Source organism: Mastacembelus armatus, chromosome 15 (assembly GCF_900324485.2).
Source record: "Mastacembelus armatus chromosome 15, fMasArm1.2, whole genome shotgun sequence".
Lineage (NCBI taxonomy): Eukaryota > Metazoa > Chordata > Actinopteri > Synbranchiformes > Mastacembelidae > Mastacembelus > Mastacembelus armatus.
Genome location: NC_046647.1, coordinates 19,987,528 through 20,013,775, shown reverse-complemented (window position 1 = coordinate 20,013,775; position 26,248 = coordinate 19,987,528). Strand labels below are relative to the sequence as shown.

The window sequence follows — 26,248 nt, the reverse complement described above, 5'->3', positions numbered from 1 at the left end:
AGGAGATAGAAGACGTTTGTTTATTTGAAAAAAGAGAAAATGCCACCAAAGTACCTGTTCCTTCTTCGTCCCATGTGTCTGTAGATACTTTTACAGTGCGTTACTGTGTATATCTGCCTCAGTTTTGCCAATGGGCATTCCTAGAAACTCATACTTAAAGTACTTGTGCAGTTTTTAGGTGCTTGGATTACATTTCAAAGTATACTGCATTAGAATAATGAGCTCTTTCACATTCAAGACAATATTCAACAAATATGTAAGAAATGTGCTTTGTGTGTTGTCGAGAATGTGACTGAGGGAAGAAAACAGTTCTAACTTCTTTAAATGGTCAGAAAATTACTTTTCATTTGCTGTGTGTTGTCTCTGCTGTGTTGACATTAAGGCTCACACACATTTAAGGTTGTAATTGCTTGTAACTGAAATGCTTGCATGTTTAGTGTGGAGAATATTGTGAGTAAAAAAATTGTATCTTGGCTGTTATTAATTTTGATTTTTAAAGTATAAAGTATGTGCTTGATTGTTATATAATAGTTTTGGGCTGTTAAACTCATAGGAAACTCCTAGAAATGCTAGAACTTCCAGCTATTCTTTTCTTAAGTGTTCAGACACCTCTGTCTTTTGAAATGTGTGCTCTGGAAGAGACTGGTGGAGGTTGAATGGGGACATAAATGGCCACCACACTGTTTGTGTTCTCCTAGATAAGAGATCAAGATTTACTTTCACACATCAGGGAGTGGCTCCACATTGTGCTTTATTGTCACAGTGCTTCCTAATGAGATTTCTTCTGCTTTTACCCTCAGTTCTCTTCTTTCCTTCCTGTCTCTCTGTGTCATTGTCCAACTGAGTCACTGTGGCAAAATCCCCATGTCTCTCTGTGCCTTTCTCTTCAGCCTGAATTTCCTCCAGTTAATTATACCATTTCTTCCTCTCATTTCCCTTCTCATCCTGTATCCTCTCCAACTTCTGCACTTCCATTTAAACCATGTCATTTCACTATTCTCACTCCTCTCTACTCCAGAGAGTGTCTTTCTCATGGTTTTCTCCCAAAGATGTTCGGTTTCTCTCTTGCATTCCCATCTCTCTCTTTTTTTTTTTTCCCAGGCTTGAAGTGACAACTGGCATACTGTCATATCTGTAATCACATTGTCGGGGCCATTTTCAAACATTGTCAATCGTTTTGTTCTGTAGAGGCTGTAAGGTGGGAAATATGTTAAAGCTCCAAGAATCAAACAAGAGTATTGTCAACACATATATATAAAAGAATGACTTACAGTATCATGGGTATTTCTGACTGAAGTGCCTGTGTGTGTGTGTGTGTGTGTGTGTGTGTGTGTGTGTGTGTGTGTGTGTGTGTGTGTGTGTGTGTGTGTGTGTGTGTGTGTGTGTGTGTGTGTGTGTGTGTGTGTGTGTGTGTGTGTGTGCGTGTGCGCGCTAGTGGGCTGCAGAAACAGTGTGTTTGTTCAATACTGCATTTATGAATTTCTGATTTGTTGTTGTAATTTACTGATGTAATTTTGTGTGTTTATTTAAATGTTCAAATGAATTAAAGGAAAAAGCATCTGCATAACCTGAACAGTGTGTTGCAGTTTGCCTGAATAACATGTGAACAGGACAAACCACATGTTTTCAATAAGCAGATTTAATCAGGCTAATTGGACATGAGACAACTATGTTTTAGCTTCACTACGAACATTATGTTTTTTTTGTTCTAGTTTGCTGTTTAATGTCAAAGTGTCTTTGAGCAAGACATGCACAAAACCTGTCCATGTGCTTATACCTTTCTCTCTTCATTGCAGTGTTCAAACTATGTCCACTGGGGGGCAGCATAGCCCCAGTAGTAAGCCACTGGAGAACCAAGAAGAACTCCCCCCGGATGTCCTCTCCTTTGCTGTTGCCCCCTGAGGGACAATGTGGAGGGGAAAGTAAGTAGTCGCCTGTTTTATTTGTGAAATAAGAGTCCTCATCTTTTCTGAATGAAAGTGGTCGTTTCAAAGTAGCTTAATAAGCATAATATCAGACATGTAAGTTATATTTACTCTGTAAAATAAAACAGGTTATTATAGTTCTATAAAATGGACAGAATTTACACAGACTGGTCTGGTCTGTGCTGTTCACTGTTTACTAGTCAAAAGACAGCTGTTATGGCATTTTGATTATTATTAGATAGTCAACAGTGGAAGCAGGGAGCGACGTGAGTCACAACTTATTATCTAAGAGACTAGGTCGTCACATTTAGCTGCAAGGATGCAAAGTTGATAATTTCATTTACTACACACTTTAAAATCATGATATTATTTTGTTTATTGGTTTTGGTACCTATAAAGGAATCTTCTCTTGAGCAGCTGGGATAGTCAAGACTTTTAGTTCTTTATTTTTCTCCCCCATTCTTCCTCCTGCTCCACTTCTACATTCTCAGTGCTCAGTGAGTGTTTTGTATCTTTGGTGCAGCTATTTACAGCCACATAATACTAGCTAGATAAAGTCTTTTGATGTGCTGCAATCTCAGATCTCTTCTCTCTGTCTTTGACGGGAATAGGTTTAGACATGGCAATCAGGACGTATTCACGTGAAGGGCACTGATTGATTCTTAGATTATCCTTCAGTGCAAAGTTTAGATTTCTTTCTTTAAAAGAGTTTATTTTGAACATGGTCACAATCAGCTGAGTTTTCAGCCAAAATAGTTTCCCTGATGGGAATTAGCTACGCAGACAAAGTTGGAATAAAGTAAATTAATGCCGTGGAGTTCAGGGCTGCTCAAAAGACGTCTGTGGCCTTCTGAAATATTATTCTAGGCCCTTAATAAGAAAATCTGTTTTGTTGATTGTTATTCAGTTCAATCGTTTTTGAGTGATGTGGTGATTTTGAGCAATGTATGACAGCAATGCAGAGACAGAGCACATACTATACTTACACACACGGTTTTAACTATTATTAACATAGCTACATGATCATCACATACAGGGGCCAAGACGTGTAACAGACAACACAATAGGCAGGTTCAGCATCCAGTGACAGATATTGTTTTTCAATACCATGTTCCTGAGAGAGAGTGAGAGAGAGCCAGGGGTGTGTGATAGTTCGTCAGTCCAAACAGAGTCATAAAGTGCTGCATGGTTAAGCCTGATGAATTAATAACAGGGAGGCAGATGGGTCCCAGGGGCACTGTGGGAGCAGAGCAGCATGGAGAGAAGAGAGAACAAATGTTGATAACACACACACACACTTTTCAATGTCTGTATGCATCCATATAGACAGTCAGATTGTCATTTGCATCCATATAAAGTGTAGGACAGAGGGAGATGCATATGCATGCACAGAATACAGGCACATTCACTAGTTTACCATAATCACCCAAGGTTAAAGTGAACCAAACACTTAATTCATGATTCATACCTCTCTTTTGGAAATTTGACCCCCTACTTTGTTTACTTGACACTTGCAGTAATTACTGTGACAGCTATTCTTATATTGATGAAAATGTTGATTGTTGCATGTCGAACATTATCTGCTGATGCTTTAGTAGCGGAGGTCAAAGCGCTGATGAATGAACCAATCAAAGAGCATCCGCGCAGCATGAAAGTGTGTTTTCCATGTTAAGCGTTTTGTCTTTTGCATCAAGCTCCTGCTCAGCATTTCAGTCTTGCACACAAGCACATAAACACTTTGTCTCTGTACCTGTTAGCTCTTAATGTTTGACTGACTGTGGCTGGTCCTCCTGTCTAATGATAAGCATTTGAATCACTTTAATTGCCTAGTTCAATTAAATCTGCTTGCAGTACAATATATTGTTAAGATGCACCAGTCTTATAAAGCTAAATCATAAAATGAGACCTCCCACTACACTCTTATTTTCTCCTTTCCATCCTGATGACTATTTCAGCACTGCAGGAGCAAGTAGCCGTGGTGGAGGGAAAACAGTGGCATGCTTTCTGGAAGTATTTTCACCTGCCACAAAAATGCAACAGTATTTTAAGTTGTCTCCAGCTATAATAAAGACATGATAGCGGTGAATAATTGAAAGTTACAAATCGAAACTTGGATGCAGACTTTTTTTTTTTTGTTTGTTTCTCTTGCAACTCTAGAATCTCTGTTGTCTGCACCATTAAGCTATGCAATATGATTTCTGTGAACCACATTGCAAATTTGCTCGTTTATCTTTGATAAAATTTGGCATCATCTGCTGCTGTGTATCTGCAGAATCATCCCATGCAGCTTTAACACCACAGAAATCCTGGTAACTGCCTCCTGTGTCTGTCAGTGCAGAATTATATCCCATCTGCAAGGACAACAGGAGCTCACTTGCATTACAAAACATAATGTAATACATGCTATGGATTCACCAAGGCGCTGATGCTGTGTAATAGTGGTTGTGGGCGCAAACAGATGACACACTAGAATGAGGTGCCGGTGGAGGCCGTGTGATAATTTATGATGGGCAGACAGGTCAAGGTTGCCATATAATCTTCTCTGTGATGGGAGCTGTAAGTGTGTCTGTGTAGCATGAGGGGAAGTAGATGGTGTGTGTACATCTTTGCTCATACTAGGGAAGGACATTCACTTTGGAGGGTCTGGTGTGATTTTAGGGACATTTATCTTTTCAGGGAGTTGTATTAAAAGTCATCAGATCATTCTGTTGTTTTAGTGATTTGTGTTCTCTTACTGTTGTCTGACAAACATCCCTGTTGCTTCACACTGTGTTAGCTCTTGTTTTCTGCTTAAAAACACAGCACCAGGACATCTAGGCTTATTCAGTACATCATCTGTGGTGATTCATCGAGGCTTATTTAATGTACATGAAAAAACTGGATATCTTTGAGGAGACACTCAAGTTTCATGCCAGATACCCTGATATTTAATTCCTTGGCCATTTTTGTGAACTCTTGAGAAAATATATTTTGATGAAGACCCCTTAATTTCACACGCTAGCAGTGACTGTGCAGTTACATTGATTGACCATTTATAAAAGGCCTCTTACAGATGTTATGATGGATGAGAAGATATGATTTTACCCAGAATCGTCACATAAAAGGCATTTTGGAGACATCTCATTGTAAAAATCAGATGGGCCCAGTATTTTATCATTTCATATGTCGTGAACAAAAGTAATTGATGCAAAACTTTGCTGCAACAACATTGGAATATACCATATACTGTAATCCCATACAAATCAAACCAGTGTGGAGTATGTGCTATAGTGTGTTTATTACTTTGCCTCAATGATTCCTGGTTTATAAGATCTATATGTTTGCTTCTTCTGGCCCTCACTCTCCAACTCACAACCTCCTTGTTCTCACGTTACTGTTTAACAGGAGTGGATCTCTGCCTTTGTAGAAACAACAACTCGGTAGTGACAAATTAATCCTCATGAAAACAAAATATCTATATTTCATCAGGCAGTGGTGAGGGCCATTTAACACTATCACAAGTTTTATGTTAAAGGCCCTTGCTCTGACTAACATCTCAATTTGCCAAGTTGAATAATTGAAAATATTTTTGCTGACCATCAGACCAGGCGATGTGGAGCCGAGACATAGTTTCTGTGACTCTTACAGCTCTTTGTCTCTTGTTTTCCTAAGCATGGCGTTGCTGCATGCCTTTACATTGGCGTGTGGCTGATTTCTCAGTTGGGTTATACATGGCATGAGTGTGGGAATGTACTGAGACTGCCTGGCCTTGGCTTAGCCAGCCAAATGTCTCCACACCACCTTGGATAAATATGGATGGGCAAATAAAAAGCATACAGATGAACAGTATGAACTAGGCAAAGCAGGGAATATACTCTGGCACATGGTCAGCTGGATGTATACTGTAGGACATGCACACACACAATCACAGAGAGTGTGCTTCCCAAAACCTGCTGTTTGAGAGTCTGTATTTGGACTGTGAGGCCGATGGCAATCATGCATGCATGCGTTTGTGTATTGTTTATGTGCATGTGCCAGTTTCTGTGTGTCTATGCATATGCGTGTGTGTGCTGGCTGCCAAAAATGGAGAGCAGGAAGAGGAAGAGGCTAGATGGTTGGAGGGGGTGTTTATTTATTCATTACCCAGCGGCCTCCGCGGTTTCAGGGGGACATGGCAACACTTGTCCTGGGCCCTTTAGCACTGGTCTGTTTGTGGCCTCCTTTGGCCCTGCCAAAGCTTTCAGCTCTCACCTCCTCTGCTCTCCTCTCTCCTGTCTCCTTTCTTTTTCTTTTTCCTTTCCTGCTTAGGTTTTCACTTTTTTCTCTTATAGTTTTCCTTGTTGTCTTTCTTTCTTCAGTTCTTTTTTTTCTACACTTGTGAAGAATCTTGATGTAACACATAAACCCCAGGAAAACTGCAGTTTGATTTTGCATTTGAGTTTATGTTGATTGCATAATATTTAATGTGGATTAGTGACTTTAGAGATGGTGATAAGCAGATTTTGTTACAGTTGGGCAGTTGGAGTGAATAGACTGTGTGGTTTCTAAATGCATGCCCATTATTAGTCAGCATGCTCCTCCACTCTGGTTTTCTTCACTCTGTTTCTCTGTGAACAGTGTTTGCACTGTTCTGTATTGTGTCAGTGTATGAAACTGTAGTTGAGATAGATGGCACACGCAGAGTTTTATTTGGCCTTGGGGAAAATGTGGGCATGTGTGTGTCTGCTAATAGTCTCACCTTCCAGCAGAGCCAATTAGCAACTGTCTCAGGGATGCACACTTCTTCCAGAAAAGGTCACACTCACAAACAAATGCATGCACGCTCTTTTATTTTAACCCTTCATGAACCTCCTTTCACAACACAGCATAGCACCAACATGTTAGATTCAAATACAAGACAAGGTAAAAGATGGAATATGCTCATAAACACATATTAAAATAATATATTGGATAAGTAATTTATAGACATATATAAGATAAGGTAGAGTCCTGCTGTACTCCTCACCTGACCTGACAGGGTTAATCTCCCCCATGGAGGCAGATCATCGATTCTCATAACAAAAGAACTGAGCTAGGCACACATCTTGATCCTGACCCTTCCTTCTAATACTTGCGTGTTCAAACCCCAACCCAATCAATGGCCATACAAGGGGATCAATTTGTCAGTCTTTGGGGTGTCGGATGTGATGTGGCATCACTTTGCTGGGGTGGCGTAAAGGAGCCTGGCCTGGCTGACCGATGCTTCAAAGCTTTTAGTTTTCCTCATCAGCTGAAACAGTCAGATCAAGATTTAGATTGGCATGAGGTGACGAGAGGAAAAGATGAGAGGGGTTGATCCACCCACCTGCCCTTTTTAACTTTCAGTAGCTCGTTTGATTGGAGCCATCATCTTTGAATCATTGATTATTACTCAGTTTGTTGGTGAGGTGTTAATTTGTGAAGTATTTAAGAGATGCTCACATTTCAGCTGAGATTAATGAGAATGTCATGGTTTTTGAAGGTATTTAGTCAAATAGTATTGAACTTATTACATTTTTGTTCTATAAAATGTGTTGTAGTTCATCGCGAGGGACATAAACTTCATGACAATCTATCCATCATTTGTTTAGACAATTTTTTTAGCTTCTCAGTGGTGATACAGAAAAAAGCACAGGATCATCAGAGACGATAGGACTCATCCCAAAATGTCATGGCAATCCATCTAGTTTCAGTGTGGATCTGAAAAGACCTGTAGGTGGTGGACAGATGGAGCGACATTGCCATCCCTAGGGTCATGCCCCCAGCATGGCTAAAAATCTTTCAAAGCCATAAATGCAAACCATCTTCTGTCATGACACGAACAGCTGCAAGTTTAGTGACAGGTTTGATTGTGTGGTGATAACTCTAGGTGTTACTCACACACACACACACACACACACACGCACACACACACGCACACACACACACACACACACACACACACACACACCCACACACACACACACACACACACACACACACACACAGAGACACACACACTCTGTCAGGTCCTTAGCCTGCAGTGATGGGAGGGAGGGGTGAATAGGTCTTGCCCAAGAGGACCATGGTCCCATCCACTCGTGTTTTCTCCCCTGGAGCTGCGCGCGCACACACACACACACACACACACACACACACACACACACACACACACACACACATACACACATTAAGCACACCTGGAAGGGCAACAGGGTCATTCTGTAACGCACTGAGTCCAGAAAAGAGTAGTGTGAATGTGTAGTTATAAAACAAAGTGTGTGTACTATGGTTCTGCTGGTTAGTTTTTGTTTCTGTGACAATTGAAGACTTGATAGTTCTCTTTGTCAATTTGATCCTGGAGTTTCCGCACTAATAACCACACTGTGAGTCATGGATGTGTCCTGTGTTTGGGCTGAAAAACTAAAAAAAATCATCCAGTGATTAGTATTTCCCGTCAGTGGCGGTGCAGTATTTGAGTATACTGTTGGATAATTTAAATCAACACTGCATCAAATGATTGAGCTTATTTTTGTAGGCCCAATCTTGCAGACCACATTTCTGACAGTAACAGCTGTAGATAATGTTTTGAACTTTGATTAGAGGTGCTGAAGTATAGAAAATGTACCTCAAATAGTGTAATGGCTGTAAAAATAATATAAAAAGCAGCAAAATAATTCCATACAATCAGCAGTCTGTAAATATTGTTTTGGTTCATCCATTTGTTCTTGTCCTTCTCTGGAAGTTAAACTAAGGTTTCATGTGGAAGGCAAACAGGTTAGCAAGCAGCATGTTTTCAAGACAAAGGGAACAGAAAAGAGAAACCAGCACATAAGAAAATTGTTTGAGGGAAAATAGAAACCCATAAAAGAAGAAATGGTGGCGAACACAAAAGTATAAAAGATTAATAGAAAAATAAAAACGATGTTATCCCATAAAGACATTCTAAATGGGCTTGGTAGGGCCGTGTATGGTGGGAAACCACACAATGTACCTAAGGCACTGCAAAGTGTTAACATGAAAAACACATCAGAGAAGAGGAAGGAGGGAGGGCCCGCCAGTCTATTGGGGTGTGCATGCATGGAAATGCAGACATGTGGCCGATACGTCCTACTTTGCAATTAGTGTGCATGATCTAACAGCATGCACAAATGATGATGGTCAGTTTTCCATTTCAGGTATTGTGTGTTTTTCTCAAGATGCTATGAGAACAGTCGATAGAGGAAGTTTCAGATTAAATTACATCTGCAGTACATGTTTATCCTGTATGTGCATTATGCATAGTACTTCACACTTCAGTGTGTTGTGTGTGACGGTTGGATCGGACGGGGGGGGGTGCACTCTAGTAACTGCTCTCTGGTAAAACTCCCAGCAAGTTTTGTTTAAAACAATGCAAAGGAGTATTTAAATACGTGTCAGAAGTAGAGTATAATCCCTAGACTCACCTGCCCTCAGCGAGGAAACTACACGGCACACAAAACAAGTTGAGACTAGTTCTGTTGGCTGGTAATCATAGAAACTTTTGATTTAAGTGCTTTGTAAAGTTTTGTGAACTCAGACTCTTACGAAGTTTAAACAGCACAGTTTTAAAGCAGGAAATAATGACTTGCTGTAATCCTGACACTCATTAAACAGGTCTGAGTTAAATAAATAATGTTTTTTTGTTTATTTGACTAAATCTACATTAACAGCCCTCAGCAAAGGGCCTTTTAGAGTGTTAGGGGTCAAAATGTTATGTTTAAACAGACTCATCCACCTTAAATGCAAACTGTGGCTACAGTTTAGAGCATTAAGACAAAATAGATTTAGCCTTCTTTAGTTTCACTTATGGTAATTTCTTCACCCAGAGGAGGAGACGAATCGATTTCACTGATATGTAAACTGCTAGAATGCAAAGTGTTTGAAGCATCAGGAGCATCTTTAATATAACCACATGCAAACAAGCACTACTACGTTATGGTGGGTGAATTAATTAAAGTAAACATGCTATTACAGACGCCACAAGCACTTATGATACAGTAAAAGGAATTTATGACATTACTGTTTTATCCATACTGTAAAACAGTTTCAAACCCAGGAGGAGAAGAATCTGCAGATCATTTCTAGGGTAAAAAGGGTTACAGCATCCAACAGCCACCCAAACCTGATGAATTGTCAATAATAGTTTATGGACAACAGTAAAATAAGTTCAGAAGTTCTTTTAAATATTTAGTTATTACCTCACTCATTTGACCATGTTTGAACAAAATCGAATACAATGACTTATTTTTGGAAAGTTGAAGTTTTGACTTCAGAAGCCAATTAGAAATGCACAATTACATTTGATGAACTCTGTGTATGTTTCTGTGCCAAACAGCAGTTACACTGATGTTTTTCCCCTTTTTGGTTTAGTTGGAAGACAGTAGTTTCAAATCCATTTTTTAATTTCCTGCCTCATGAAGGGAATGAAGTTGAGACTTGTCAGGTCCTGGATGAGTCCAATTCGAGAAATTAAATACCTCGAGCAAAGTTTTAACATAAAGGTGGGTTTGTTTGTTAAGTGGAAGTGTGTGTATATGTGCGTGTGCTTGTCTGCGGTGCACATACTCACACATTTTTCTTTTATTTTTTGACGACGAAGGAAAAGGGCATGTTTGTTTTGCATATCCCGGATTCCCAGATTCTTCCGCCACAGTGGATTGATTGAGGCAAAGTAAAGAAAGAGTCAAGCAAAAAGAAAGAAAAGTCGGTGGAAGAATTAGTCAGTTAAATATCTCAGGGACTTTCCCATCTTTGTCTCCTCTGAGTATTTACATCAAACCCGTCTTAAGCATTAAAGTTTGCAGGAAGCCACAAAAGACCCACAGTCATACAGCACCACTGACAGAAATGCCCTAAAACTGTTAGCTCTTCGTCTCCCTCACTGTCACACTTGCACACAGACTTTCTCTCTTTCTCTCTCACACATGTAAATTTAAACAGAATAATATAACAGTGGTAAACACAGGCTGATGTGTGCACAGACACACATACTGTAGTGACATCAATACACACACATTTACACAACCCTTTAAAAGAACATTTCATCCGACATATGTACTGCGGTCTGCTCCTTAAGAGTAACCGACGGCCTGTTCCGCCTCCACCACAGTCGATACAGCCATTTTAAGTAAATTATGTCAAACCAATATGAACTCCTGTAACCTCTCGTTAAAAGCTTTGACCCGGGCTGTTTAGTCACCACTGAGGTCATATGATCCTTTACCCCTGCATCTAAGCTCAGATTACACCACCTCTCATTCAACCCAGCACTGTTACAAAATCAAATAATACCTGAGGATATGATCCAGAATCTGTAGCTAATAGCCACCTCGGCCCACATGGCTCCGGGACTCATAATGGAATGAACAGAGCTGTGGGCTTACTGCCGTTTTGCCCAGAGGCTGTAATCAATTTGCCCCCTCGTGAGTGCCCGGGCCACGGAGTTCACCGTTTGCAGGGATTGATAAAAGGAAGCCGAGCAGGGACCTTTAGTTTGGCCTAATGTGAGGTTCACTATCAGATAAACAGACTGATTTGATCTCACTGCTGCAGGGAGGAGATGACTAAAGCTGCACTCAGTGGAATTCTTACTATGTGAGTGTATGTGTCATGAACCACTGGTTTTTCTTTGTGAACTGGCAGTCGTGCCTGTGTGTGCTGTAGTGTTTGTGTAGTTTACCTTGTTCTGTGTAGTAACAGCACAAAATAACACCCTCATCTCATTGTAGTTATACATGTCTTTGAGTTTTAGATTATTGGAAGACCAAACAGGCAAAATAAACTCAAAAAGCTCAATCTGGAAATACGTGGTGGTGTGTTTTTGACTCAGCTGCTTGTCAATTTGCCATCAGCAATTATTTATAGATATGAAAATGCAACACACAGCATGTTTCATTGAAACTGAAAGTCCAATATCTGCTGAAGGAACGTGTGGGTATTTTGGACTGATGGTTAAGTTGGTTCTCGTTAGAATTCATTCAGAACACCTTAATGTGCTGCGACAAGTAGATTTCACACTTACCCTTTCTGATTCAGTCAAATAATCGTCTTTTTAGCGAGCCTGTAATCTGAATATGCTGCAGCCTTTTGTGTTGCTCATCTTTCCATACTCTTAGTGTGTGTCTTATTGTGAAACTGTTTACCACAGTCTCATGAATGTCTTCGAGTATAAAGCTCTGGTCGTGTAAACAGTTTTGTCTAATGCTTTCATTCATCTATCCCACCATCACTTTCCCCTTTTAATTGCCCAAAACACTTCAACCACTAAAACCTCAAACTGTTCACATTAGATGAGCTCTGCTTGTACTCTGATAGTCTCTCTCAGGCGGCTTCTCAACAGGAAAGCTGATGAGAGGGTATATTAAGGCTGTTAAACAGTTGAGGAGGGCTAAGGGCTTCTGGGAGTCCAAAGAGACAAGAACCTTTATTGGAAATGTAATTTTTGTTTGTCTGCAATTACCTCCCTGCTCATTTGTTTTACAGACACTGTTGTTATAGTGAGGAGAGAGTACGGTGGAGTCTCCCTAGGATTGCTCTTCTGAGAGGCTGCAGTTTATTACAAATGGGAAAGCTTTCATTGCAGATTGCCCCAGCACTGCATAGAGGTACGTGACCGTCTCAGGCACACTGGGGCCTGCTCTATAGGGTTGAATTTACTCACATAGTGAACAGACAAGAAGTTTATTGTGTGTGTTTGTGTAAGTTTATAGACATACATATAGGAATTGCATGTATGTGTATTGTGTTTATAAATGAGTACATATGGGTCAGAGAGAGAATGTGGTTTAGCCAGTATGAAACTAATGTAAGAAAAGTCTGTTTGTAGACCACACCATGAAATATGTGCATATGGTTTACACAGCCATATGGTTTAACAGTGTAGTGTGTTGTGCAATGGGATGGTTTACATAAAGCAAGACTGAATTTCTATTTAATTCCCAGCAAGTATTTTCATTTTAGCCAAGATAGTTAAAATTACACACCAAGATGAACATGTGCTTGGTGCCAGTAGAACAGGAGGGCTTTGATTCTAAGATGTTACATCTGGACAATATGGGACCAAATCTCCATTATATCAATAATCAGTCTATGAATCCATCCAATATAAAACAAAATATGACATATTGAACAAATTTTGTAATTGCTTAATTTAAAGAAGTACTAGTCAATATTTAACCATATATTATTATTGAGATAAATGACTACAGTTTGTTTTATTATGAAGATGAAGCCAGATAAAATTACCATCCAACTGAGCCATTCCCCAAAATGTTTTAACCTTTTTTTTTCAGTCCATAGAGAGAACATTCAGTTTGGCTTTAGGGTTGGGAAGCTTTTCAGATTTGCAATCTCAGTTTTATAAGTGATAATACTTTAGGTGAAGGTCGTGTTTACAGCTTGTTGCTGGCCAAAAATTCAGGTTTTAAATGCATGACAATGTGTTTTCATTGCTTAATGATTACTGTATTTTGGTACTGGAGTCCCTATAGACTCTTGACCTCCTTACTTGAACATTGTAGAATTGTACTGCAGACCTCATTCACTATGTTCATGCACTAACTGTTGTGAACATGTGTGATAAATGTGTCTTTCTTTCTCCCTGTTAAAGCAACTAGAATGTGTTAATATATACATGTTATCCAGCTAGTAACAGCTAATCACTTCATCATCAACCAAGAGTTTTGTAATAAGGCCACAGCCTCCTGACCTCTGCCCTTATAAAGGAGCAGCCAGTTGTAGCGATTAGTCTGCTCTACACTGGGAGGCACCATTATCGCTTGTGGGATAACGGTGTGTTGGGGGGGCTGGAGAGATGAGGAAGGGGTCTGGGGAGTAGGTAATTTGATTGGTGCAAAATTAGGGACTCCTCTGCTGAGGCATTATGGGAGAGTTCCTGGTGGGTCATTTTAGCTTCACTTCCTCCATATTTCTCAGCTTGATTAAAAATTGATCGGCAACGGCAATGTGAATATATTATTGGGGCCATTATTCACCCCTGACAGATAATTGGATGGTACACACAACTCTATTTTCTTTGGGGGCAATGCCATCGCTTGTGTAACTCTGGTGTGTGTGTGTGTGTGTGTGTGTGTGTGTGTGTGTGTGTGTGTGTGTGCGTCTGCACATCTGTGTGTGAGGGGGAGAAAAGAAGATGGAAGCAGAGTGAAGGAGAGAGTGAGTGAGGACAGGGTAGATGGATGGTTTAGCTGAAGCCTCTTTTTTTTTTTTCTTCTTTTTTTATTGTAAGTCAGTAAATCACTCCTTTTTCTTTCAAGCCATCACTCCATCTCACTCCAACCCTACTGTCACTGTCTATGGCCACATATGATGGATATGTTACTGAAATGTCATGCAAAGCGTATAATCATTTTCCTGGTAATCATTCATAACCTATTCTCATAAAAGTTTGGAAAACAGCCATGAAATACATTGTTAGATAAAAACCAACATGGCTTTGGATTTGCTTTTTAGTCTGTGCTTATGCTCCATCTCAAATTCACTTATTTACCAAAGATTGAATTTTGCTCTTAAAAAGCACTAGAGCTGTGGAAAATGTGTGTGAATAAGCCAGTCTGATAGCAGTTAGCTAGCATAGCTGCGGGCACAGATGGATATGGGAATGAGCGAAATGCAGTGTCTCCTTGGTGGCTAATGCTGTTTGCTATTTGCTGAAGGCTTAGCTGGTTGCCATTTTCACGCCTTCTTAATGTCTTAAACTGCATGAAGACAGAGATGCCTTGCACAACATGCATAGTTGTCTGTTGGTCTGCAAATAACATAGGGTGTGTTGTCAGCAGAGTCTTGGACTACTCTGACATTTTGCATTCTTTATGATTTCTTTGTGAGCCAGTTTTAGATGTGAGAGAAAAAGTTTGTATTGTTTTGTTGCATTTATTTGGTTGCAGTGTGGCCACTTCTGATGTGCTTTCCTATACTTTTCTGTTAATGAGGCGAGTTTCTGTTGGTGGCACCGTTTATTGTCTTCTCAGCCACTGTAGCTATCATAGTTTATGCAAATTATGCAGCTGTAAAACATATTTTTTGATGTGTGGAAAGATTTTTCCAAAGCACAAGCTCCATAACACTTGGAGCCCAGAACTGCACAAATATAATAAATGTGGAGTCAGGAGCCAAGTAGCCAAGTAATTGAATCACCATTTTATAATACACATGAGCAAAACACAGACATTTTTCTGAAAATGTTACAAACTGATTTTCCTGATTAAAGCTAAAGATGCTTTATCAGTTAGTGTGAAATGCTAATAATAAACGGTTAATGTGGAAATCATGGTATGTAGTTGATGGAGTCATTTCTGATGCTGAGTATAAAAAGCACTAGCAGATCTAGAGTGAGATTGAAAGACACATCTGTGGGCAGTTTTTGATTGCTGACACCACAGAAGTCATGTCTGGCAGCTCCAGCCTTTTACTCTAAATCTTTTTCTACAGGGGCAGTTGTACCACCCCCCCCCCACCCATGTACAAATCGAATTAGTAGCTATGATCTCACTGATGGAAAGGCCTCTCAGGAAATGACATGTGTCTGAAACAATATTTGCAGTCATGTAAGCTCTCAGATTATCCATCCTGTGTTGTTCAGTTAACTTCTCGTTCCCTCTCTTTTACATTCTCATTCAGACTTTCTTTGTGTTCCCCTCCTTACATCCTCTGCCCCTCTTTATTGTTCTTTATCTGTTCTTCTACATGGTTCGTTCATTTGTCCTCCCCTCTCCACTCATAACTTTAATGTAATGGCACTTCTTCAGTATCACTCCCTAATTCTCTCTCTTCCTCCATCTTTCTCACTCTTCTATTCTCTCCTTGTGGGGGAAAAACACTGCTTTCCTCTCACTAAGACTCTTCTCCTGAGTGGAAATTACCGGCGGAGATTAATAACGACATTAGGCAGTAATGATGCTGCGCCGAATGAAATATTTATTAAAGATCCCTCTGCTAGCAATTAGCATGGCATGTAATCGTTCAGCACAAGAAATCAAGATGATTGTGCCGCAGTCCCCCATCCCCTTATCGCCCCCCCCCCTCTCAGCCCCCCACCCCAAACCTCACTCAGTTGAAAACAACCCCCTGTACAGCCTCTACCCTCACAACACAACCCCCCGTCCCCGGCTGCCGTCGCTGCAAACATTTGCAGCCTCTTCCCTTGATTTCTTCTCTCAATGACAACAGTAGCTTTGGGAGGTGATGGAGTCTGTGTATGCATATGTGTATGTTGTGGGGTGGTGGTGGTGGTGGTGGTGGTCCTCGGCATCCAGTCTTAATTACAGGCACTCTGCCTTAAGCTGGGGAGAATACACCACCAGGCAATTACATTGTCAGGAACGCAGGCTTCAGGAATTGCTGTAGATCGGCTCAGGAGGATGTTGAAGTCAGACCCCAGGCAAGTCAAAGAGTGCTGGTGTTTCGTCTTCGCTCCAAATTCCTGCCAAGTTGTCCAGGGCAGGAGCGAAGTGAGAGAAAACCTTATTATTGGATGCCTGTCTTGCATCTCTGAGTCCACTTACTTCCAATGCCTAAAGGGACAGGTTATCACAAGTTGCATAGAAGTTTTCCATCCCAGAGCTTTCACTCGCATAACTTTTTGAAAAACCTTTTGAAAATGAGTTTGCTCTCTTTCAATTCAGCAACAATGCACCAGTCAGCATTACCGTGTATTACCTGAAGCTCATTTTGTTATTTGGGAGATAACAATGACTTTAAATAAAATAATTCCTTCTACGTCTTGTACCTCCCAGAGGTGATAAAATCCTGCACTGAATCATTTCAAGGATGGCGTGCCCTTGAGGAAGTGTGTCCTTGTTTATGTTCACACAAGCATGACCTCATTTTCAGTCTGTCACCTGAGAAGGACAATGGAGAAAAGGAGGATTGAAAGGAACGAAGAGGAGGAAGAGGAAAGCTGGGAGGGTAGGGTGGGGAGTTGTTGTTACAGATAAGGTCAGAGGTCAGATAATCAAAAGTGTCCGTTTATTGGCTACATCATCAAACCTCAAGGAGCTCATCACTGCAGTCACTCAGGCGTGTAGCTCGCTAATCAGTTCTCAAACCAGTGTTTAGCCATGCCTGTGCCATCCTTAGAATGACAAGAAAAAGACAGAATGAGTGAAAGACTCAGAGGGGGGAAGTGGAGAGGGCTGGGCAGGAATCAGAGAGTGGGCTAATGTAATAGTCGTTCACTTCACAAACCCTGACAAAGGGTGGCGGCTAGAGACGGATCAATTTGCAATATCGTGGGCTGCGGCCCTGGCAACAAAGGCAGGACATGAAAGCAAGCGCATTAAGTGATGCTCTTGCATGAACTCTGGAAATCAATAAACATCAGGGGCAGGGGGGAGGCGGAGAGTGTGTTAGGGAAAGAGAGGGACGTAAAGGAAGAATAGAAAGGAAGGAACAAGCGATGAGAGAGAGAACAATAGACCGGGAAAGAAAAAGTGACGGTTGAAGATAACACTGAGTTCTTTGTTTGAAAACTTTGTCGCTGTTCTTCACTCCTATTGTTAATTAGATAGTTATCTTTAGCCCTTTGATAGATTAGATTAGATAAGATGTTAATTAATCTTTGAATCTAATTAACTCTCTTGCTTTTAATAGATTTGGCCACATTATTGGCATCAGGAGTAAAATGTGTCTGATCCTTTGGTCGTTCTCAGTTTTAAAAAGGTTTCTGTAAGATCATGAATTAATAATAAAAACCATAAGACATTTAAACAAGTAAATAAGTAGAGGCAGAGTAATAATTGGTTGATATTCTATAGTCTACATTGTTTACATGTCATTTTAATAGTATGTGCAGTAAAAATCTGTGAATGTGACTTCTTGAATACTTTATGCGTTTGTTAAAAGTCGGGCTGTTTTTTATCATCTTGAGTTTTTACGTCGTCTTCCTCTGCATGTACTGCACTTTACATTATAACAGTAATGTCAACAGCAGTAAATACTGTATATTAGGTTGTATTGTAGTATTTGGCAGTCTTCTTCTCTGCATAATTTACTACAGTATTTCAACAAATGCACATTTCTGTTTGCATGCTTCTTTTTTTTGTTCAGTATTGACTTTAGCTTGTACCCACATGTTATAGTTCTAGTTGCCATGTGGAGACAGTATTTCCCATAACCTTGCTACAAAAGTAATTTCCTTCTGGGACAATAAAATCTGCCTTGACCTTGATCTTAAAAATGTGGATGATATGGGGGGAGCTAATGGAGAAGAGGACAAGGTGGAGTTAAGTTACAAAGAAAAAAGAAAGGATTTTTACTCCTTCACACAAAGTAATGTGCCCAGTCTTTTATCTAATGAATCCTGCAGACACCGAGGGCCGTGTTAACAAGGAAACATTAAAAACTTATTTATAGTGAGGTCTTACAATCATTTTTAATCTTACCTGATGATTTATTCAGAAAATAATGACCAGGTATCTTAGAAAACATTTGTTTAAAGAGGATGTGACTCCAGCTTGGTGTGTCTACATTTACCATAAATACAGTACATGACACTCATTTGAGAAAATAGGAATCATCAGCTTAAACTTTTGGGTGGTCTTTGTATGTGCCACAGATTTTATGACTTGGTTAACAAATATGAAAGTGCTTAGTAGCTTTGCTGAGCGGTTTAGGGAAGAGAGGAATATGCAGCTGCTGTCATTCCCCCACTTCACCTGCATTATGTCATATCTGTGTGAGTGTGTGAGTGTGTGAGTGTGTGAGTGTGTGAGTGTGTGAGTGTGTGAGTGTGTGAGTGTGTGAGTGTGTGAGTGTGTGAGTGTTACTGGGCCTGGTCTCTAGCCATTGTAGTAGTGTGACAGAAGCCTTAGCCCATTCTTTGATGCCCCCTCCAGAGCTTTCCAGCATCCTCTGTCAAGGGCCTGGCTGTTTTACAACCCTCTCTCTCTCTCTCTCTCTCTCTCTCTCTCTCTCTCTCTCTCTCTCTTTTTCGACACATGCGCACACACACAAACACACACTCACACACATGCAGTATCTCCCTGCTGGGACCAGGGAGCTTCATTTGCATTATGAAGGCAGGCAGATTAAGTACATTCCACTGCACACTAAAGGGACTCAGAGCAACACACACACACACACACACACACACACACACACACACACACACACACTTGTCTTTGGGCCAGTAAGGCAGGCTTCGAACAAAACTGGTGCCCAGTGCAGGGTACCAATCCCATTACTTGCCCCGTCCTCTGTTGTCCCCTCCCTCTCAAGAGAACAAAGGACTCAGATATCGAAAGGATCTAAACCTCACCAAATCAGGGCGGGAGGAAGAAAAGAAAAGCTGAGAACTGGGAGGAGAGAGGCAAAAGATGAGAAGAAGGGAGGGTGTCAGGGTGGAGCTGGTGTTGGGGGGGAGAGAGAGAAAAACAGGCAGCTAGATGGACTAAGCCCATTTAGATAAATCGACATCCCCAGCTGAGATAAAACCAATGATGATTTGTACTGTATCTTAGGGGGGATAAAAGCCATTCTGTCGGATTTCATAGGGCCCTGGCGTCCCTGGATTTCTCAGGCCCTGGTGCAGAGTGATTGTGTGGCTCTCAGCATGGCGGGATAGGCCTCTGAAAAGGGGAGGAAGGGTGACTCCTGCTAGGAGAAGAGAGAAAATTCCCATCATTACTGGGAAATGTCAAGCGCAAACCATGAGGAGGTGGAGGAGGGACTGTGAGAGGTGATGCCAGGGTCTCTGTTTCACTGCATTCTGTTTCTAGCTCTTTCTTCCAGCCTTCTTTCAGGGCAAAACTCTTGTAGAAGTCAGTGAGTAATCTGCTGTAGAGGGTGTTCAGGCTTCAGCGTTGTCTGTTTGGAACCCAACTTGGAAGAAATACTGTAAATGGCACGAGCCAAAGAAACTCAAAGCCCCTAAAGACCCGACTTGGAAACTTGAATACCTTCCTGCCTCACAAAATATTTATAAACCTATAAATAAACCTACAGCATATAAATAAGTAACAATTTAAATTACAGTTTGGAGATAAATATTCTGAAGTCTTATTTACCAATACTCCACTGATTTAGCATTGCACTGTCAGAAATTGCGAGACGGTTAAAAAAATCACTGAAGCAGAACCAGAGATATCATCTTCTTTACTGCTTCTGTGTCAAAACCTGTTGCCTCCATTAAGGGTGTGTTATGCTAGTTATGCAAATCTAGCCTTCAAGTAGAAATGAGGAGTGGGCTGCCAAACTCAACACCCCCAGATGTTTTTTCATTTCGAAGCTATAGTTTCCAACCCGGGCCTACTCTGACTCATGTGACATCATTGATCAGACTTCACACAGCTCCCTCTGGAGACACGGACGACTTTATGCAACTCGCCAGCACCTGTTAAACACATGAAAGCTCAGCTGATCTGCTTCATTCAGCCTGTGAATGTGTGGTTTGATCAGACATTAGCAAACAACATCTGTAATCAGCTTTTGATTCAAACGTCGCCATGTTTTAATTGGTGCTCAAAAATACGTGACATAATGAAAATCCAAACTGTGCATGCCCACTTCAACCCAGTGTTGGGAAAAAAGGGCAATTTTTGTAATTTACAAAGATATTTGTGTTTATGTGGAACAGCTCAGAAGCAGGTGACTGAGAAATTTGGCTTTTAGGGCCTTTTTAAATTTTACATTTTCATTTCAAACACTTCAGTCCAATCAAGTCAGACACAGAAAGTGGGCTGGTAATAAGTTGACACTGTATCTTAATCTGTCATCTATGGTTTGTTACATGTGAGGTAGTGTAGTAAATAGATTAGTCTATGTTCAATATTTCAGATTTTATTCCCTTTTTGTCTATAACTGAAAAAAATGTCTTTGTAGATTGAAAGTATAAACAAGGTAGAAGTATTAGCCTGAGCTAAAACACGGAGTTAAAGAAAAAAAATTAAAAGGTCTATTCAAGATGAAGTAAAATTAGTTAATGGAATTTAAAACTTACCTCATGATACACTCTACTGTGGATAGTTCCTCTGGGTCTATTTGGTTTTGATGGCAGCAGTGCTTTTGTCATTAATAATAAAGACAGCATGATAGTCCTCTACATTAAAAACTTCTACATTTAGATTTAGATCTTCCCTCCCAACCATTCGTAGCCTCAGGTAAAGAGCCCTGGTCTGAAAAATTTAAAACCTTCTCTACAAATTAAAAAGTAATTAATGTCTCTACCTTGAATGTACAGCACCGACCACTCTACATCCTCACTGAAAATATAGGTGGGTTCTAAAGTGGTCTCCTCACAGTCCTGCATTTTAGTAGGGTTCTGGAAACTAACAGGCTCCACCTTGATAGAAAAAAATCAACTCCGTTGCATTAGGGCAATTAGACCACCTTGGCCTAAATAATAAACTTAAAACCCCACAGTCTATGTTCAATATTTCATCTTTTATTCAGGTACTGGGAGTGCTTCTATAGTGAATACACTTTCTCTGCAGCATGGCTCTGTAATGCAGGTATTTTTCTTGGAAGGCTTTTAGGGGGCGTAGTTAGGTAAAAGCCATTGGAAAGGCCCTTCCCTGCCCATTCCTGGGGCTAAATAATGAATCTTTTACCTGCGTCCTGCACAAATGTTTCTCCAGCATATCCGGCTGGCCAGATGGGAAGCGGAGTTGATATGCAAGGTCACTTTCTCTAAGCAGCAGACTTAAAAACTGCAGGAGTACTGTGAGCAAACTGGAGCTCCACAGCGATGGCTAATAAAACCAGAATGATTTACATTTAATTAGGTAGGGGCCCAGTGACTAGTTCATGGAGACACGGGCTCTAGAAGATATCAAACTGATGTCTCTTCAGTTATGTCACAATCTCCCAAATCAGGCTATGCTTTCTTTTAGTAGCTACCAAATGTGTGCAAATCAGGATGATATCTGCATTATCACAAACACCCACAGACACTGAAAATATGTTCCGCGAAGAATCAAGGCAGGAACAGTTTGAATTTTCAGGTGATGTTTGGTTGAGCAGTATAGAAACACCACTAACCACTGCAATGATGGCTCGATGCCAGAGATGTTGGACAGAACGTCACAGATTAACAGTTTTGCACAGTGGTCGCTTTGTCGTACTTGACAGTCAGTAAACACTGAACCAGCAACAGACTGCTGTGCTGTGGACAGCTCTCATTAATGTGAGGTATTTCAGGAGAATATTAAATTGTATAAGCTGAAGAAAACAACAGTTTCAGTCAAAGCAGGTAATATTCGTCAGTATGTGGGTGAGTGGAGGCTTCACCTCGATCCCTGCACCAAGCTGCATGAAATCTTATAAAGAGAAATTTGTGCTAGGTTTTTTTTTTTTAAATGTTAGAAATTAAGAGCTTAATTATAAAGCTTCAACTCACCTAGCACGCTATCAACCAGAAGGCCAAGAGGTGAAGAAATATCGATCCACTACCGGAATCTTTTCACAGGGACTCTGACCAAACTAACAAAGAGCTGTAAGAGGGGTTAGCAGTAATTAGTACTGGTGGGTGCCCTGTTAAATTGAATTTAATGACAACACAGCAGTCTTACTGAGTGTGAACTAATCCTGGACTCTGGAGCATTATGGTTAATGGGCCCGAAAGAAAATGATGGCCTTTCAAAAGCAAAACCAATTACCACAGAGTGGAGATGTCTAGTGCTGAGCTTTCCAAATCTCATAAGAACTTCTGTCCTGGTATTATATAACTGGATTTCTGTTCATTTTGAATAATGAAGGAGTTAGGGAAGCATGACATAATATAGTTATAACTCTGAGTCCAATGAAAGCAAAGTGGAATATGTTTCACAGAGCAGCAGCTGTGGAAGGCACACAGTAATGCAGACGTGCTACAACTTCTCTTAACTTCTAGTTATTTATCCAGAAAATTACTTTTGAAGAATCAGGGAAGAATCATAGGAGGTTAAATCATATTTGACAGGTTCTTACTTACATTTTATACATAGTTGGTCTGGGTGATATAATTAAAAAGCATTTTAAATTAGTTTTTAATAAGCTTTACACTTGGCATTTAGGTAAGAAATACATGAAATGGGAAGGTATTTTAGAAAACTGCTGAGTATGTTTGTATTTTAGGCATATATTACTTTAAAGTATTCATGTTTTGGACTATTTGATTCTCCCAGAACCACAGAGTGTTATTTCCTGTTACTATTTGACTCCACAGTCTACTGTTTTGCTTATTCTGAAACCCCTTGATGGCCTTTTGGAGCTGGCCTTCCCCAGCTCAGTTGGAGAATACATTTTGAAGTAAACTCATGAATAGTAATGAAACACAACAGTACCTTTTTCAAGTGTGTTGTCACCCAGTCAAGTTGCTTTTCCGATCTCACCAGAACTTGGCCCCAGTTCCCTATCTGTCCTGAGATTCTCTCTCCCACCTGCTGTGCAGAGGAGCCTGCTGAGATTGAAAACACTATCCAGACTTTTTAGTGGAGAGTTTTAGTGTCTACTGATGATCTAAATGCTATTTTGCCCTGACAAGAAAGAAATCTGCTACATAACCTAAATAATTGTAGTTTTTTGTTTTTAAACAGGCAAATCTGCAGTGTGATGGAAATTTAAATGTAATATTGACACAACCTAATAGCCATCAACAGTTTTAATACAAAAGAGCTTGTGTTGCCTTGTAACTGTGTTTCTGAGACTTTCCTCGATTTAGGAAATATTCTGTTATTAATGCTTCACAATTATGCATGTGATAGAGCGTAGGAGACAGAAGTCTGAGAAGACTTGGTGAATTTTCCTGGTATCAAAGCCCGTCCCAGCCATATATCAACGTAATTAAAGGTTGGTGTAATGACGCAGGGCCTCGGCAGCATGATTTCTGTCTGATCGCCACGCTGCTTCATTAAGACCACTCAAGCTAACGAGCTGTGGCTGTAATAAAGTCCTCCCCCCGGTCTGCCGCAGTGATGAAGGAGCTACCCAGAGTGAGCAGAGCCAAAGCCCTGGGTAGAATTAGTACTGGAGAGGCTTTAACTGGACTTACTTTGTGTGAGCTGGTGGCCTGGTGACATGGTCAGGGTGTCGTTCATAACCAGAATCACAGAGGCATCAGAAACACTGGATTTAATCTTAAATATAATCTGCACTGTAGTTTCATTTCTGAGAATAATTAACATTGACTAATTAAAGCTGTGTCTCATTTAATGTAGAATATACAGCTGCAGTAATAAATGGCAGAACACTGCATATTGAGTGCAAATTGCAATTAATGTACCTCATCAATACATTTTTTGTATATACCAGTGCAGCATTAGAAAACACCTTTGGGTTTCTGATGAATCTGATGGTCTTTGCTCTGTGTTGTTTAGTTTAAATGTTTGTCCGCACTGTCCAGGAAATCATTGTTTTGTCTTCAGATGTGTACCTGGTCTGTTTTGTGATGGTCACATATTATACCTGATAGCCTAGACATCCTTTTTCTAGTCAGTCCAGCTGCTCTTGGGGGATCCTGAGGCATTCCCATGCTGGGAAAAATATGTCAGCTCCTTTTGCATGTCCTGGGTCTGCCCTAGGGTCTCCATCCTCTTGGATATGCCCAGACTACTGGTCTGAGAAGCAGCTACTGTTTGTAGTCAGATTTTTAAAGACCAAATATAAACTGTAAAGCAGGAGGAGGAGTTGTTTAATGTTCCATAATCAGGAGTGGTCGTTACAGTTTGGTACTAAATGAAAGTTGTACTGTAACGAAGCACATTTAGGAGAAAATATTGCAGCCTTAAATGTTTCTATTTCAATAATTTGATTAGAAGAAGATTGGCGTTTTGCAGTTACTATGAAAATACAACAATCACATGACACATTTGAGTATTTTAGGAGCAACAAAGAGCAAATACAAACACTTTTATCTGGCTTTATTTTTATTGAATGTATAAATGATACCAGGCAGCTCTACAGCAGAAGCTTTGGGTCCAAAGACCAAATACATGGTACAGTTTTGGAGTGTGAGTGTAATATTGGTGTGGTTGTGTAGTATATGTAAAGTACAGTGACAGTGATGGATGTACAGTTAAATATATTCAGATTTTTCACCCATAGGCCACAAAAAGTGCCGAACTTAACTGCAACTTTTGCTACCAAGCCAGCTCTACCAGGCTTTGAATCCATAGTTAAGGTCCCTTGTGCACATCATAACACATCATTTTACTCAACCTGTTGTATTTCTATCAGGATCAAGTATCCACAGCATTTCCACTTTGTTGCAGCAGCCTCTGATCTCCCTGATTTTCTACTGGTTCATTGCAACGGTTGGCTATGATTAGTCACACAATACGACATTAACCTGTAAATTAAAATCCCTCCATGCAATTTGATGGGTGATTTAATTCCAGCTTCGTGCCACCCCTCCCTCTCTGCATCCTTCCACCCACCCTGCCTATGCCCATTTCTCCCTGTCCTCATCCTCCAGACATCTACCCCCACACTCTCTTGTCTCTCTCTTTCTCCATTCGCCGTGGGCTAATCCCATTATGAATTCTTTATATAGCCTTTTCCCTTAATGATCAGTGGGGCCTGCTCCAATCCTGATTACTATTGTACACTTAGCACTACATAAAGCAGGGGATTAATATGCCCCGCTAGGATCGTTGCTATGGATCCACTCGTTGCCTTCTGAGAGATGTTGCTGCTGCTTAAATTGGCCATAAATCGCTCTCCCCAGTGGCTTCCTGCGTACCAGACGGGGCATGGAAGAATAGAGGGTGAATCTCTCTCTATCGTGGTCTCTCTCTCCTTCCCCAGACCCAGACGAAAGTGATATTCTCTATAATTCATGACCTAGCGTTTTCTCTTTCTTCTCCTCCGTTTTTTTTTCCATTTTCCCAAAGATGCTGTAGTATCCCTCCTCATACGTATCCCCTGACTTGTGAAGAGGTCCTGTAAGAGTGGGTGGGCATCGTACAGGAACAGGGATTGTGAAAGCGGTTTTGAAGATGTAATGTATTCACAAACGAGCTGTGTGATGTCAGACATGGACAGAGAGGATGGAGGGTGTTAATGGGATCGACTCTGTTCCTTAGTTTCACTCCAAAATTTTTTGAGTGCCAACAAGCCCTTGTAAAGCAGCTGCAGGAAAAAAAAATACAGTACGAAGGTTTCCCATGAGCTTTTGACCACAAAACATCAAACTGCCCTCAGTTTGGACATGAAGATCTGTAGATTAGAAGTAATTATGAGACGCTGTGTAAAATATGTGGCTATATGTCTTAGATGAAGGTTGTGAATGTCTCATAATTATTAGACTTCCATGTCAGCAGTTACAGTAATTTGTAGAGCTATTTTTGCCTCTGTCAGATGGAGAATGAGTCATGTAGGAGTGAAACTGGTTT

The 26,248-nt window shown here is 40.5% G+C and overlaps 1 long non-coding RNA gene across 1 annotated transcript in view; it reads left to right on the top strand.

Annotated features, from left to right (window-relative positions):
* The first annotated feature begins 1,827 nt into the window (after positions 1-1,827).
* LOC113132230 (uncharacterized) overlaps positions 1,828-26,248 on the top strand; it is a 45,604-nt gene continuing 21,183 nt past the window's right edge. The window contains exons 1-2 of the long non-coding RNA XR_003295871.1: positions 1,828-1,922; positions 12,405-12,526. This is a non-coding gene — a long non-coding RNA (uncharacterized LOC113132230). The remainder of the gene's footprint in view (positions 1,923-12,404; positions 12,527-26,248) is intronic.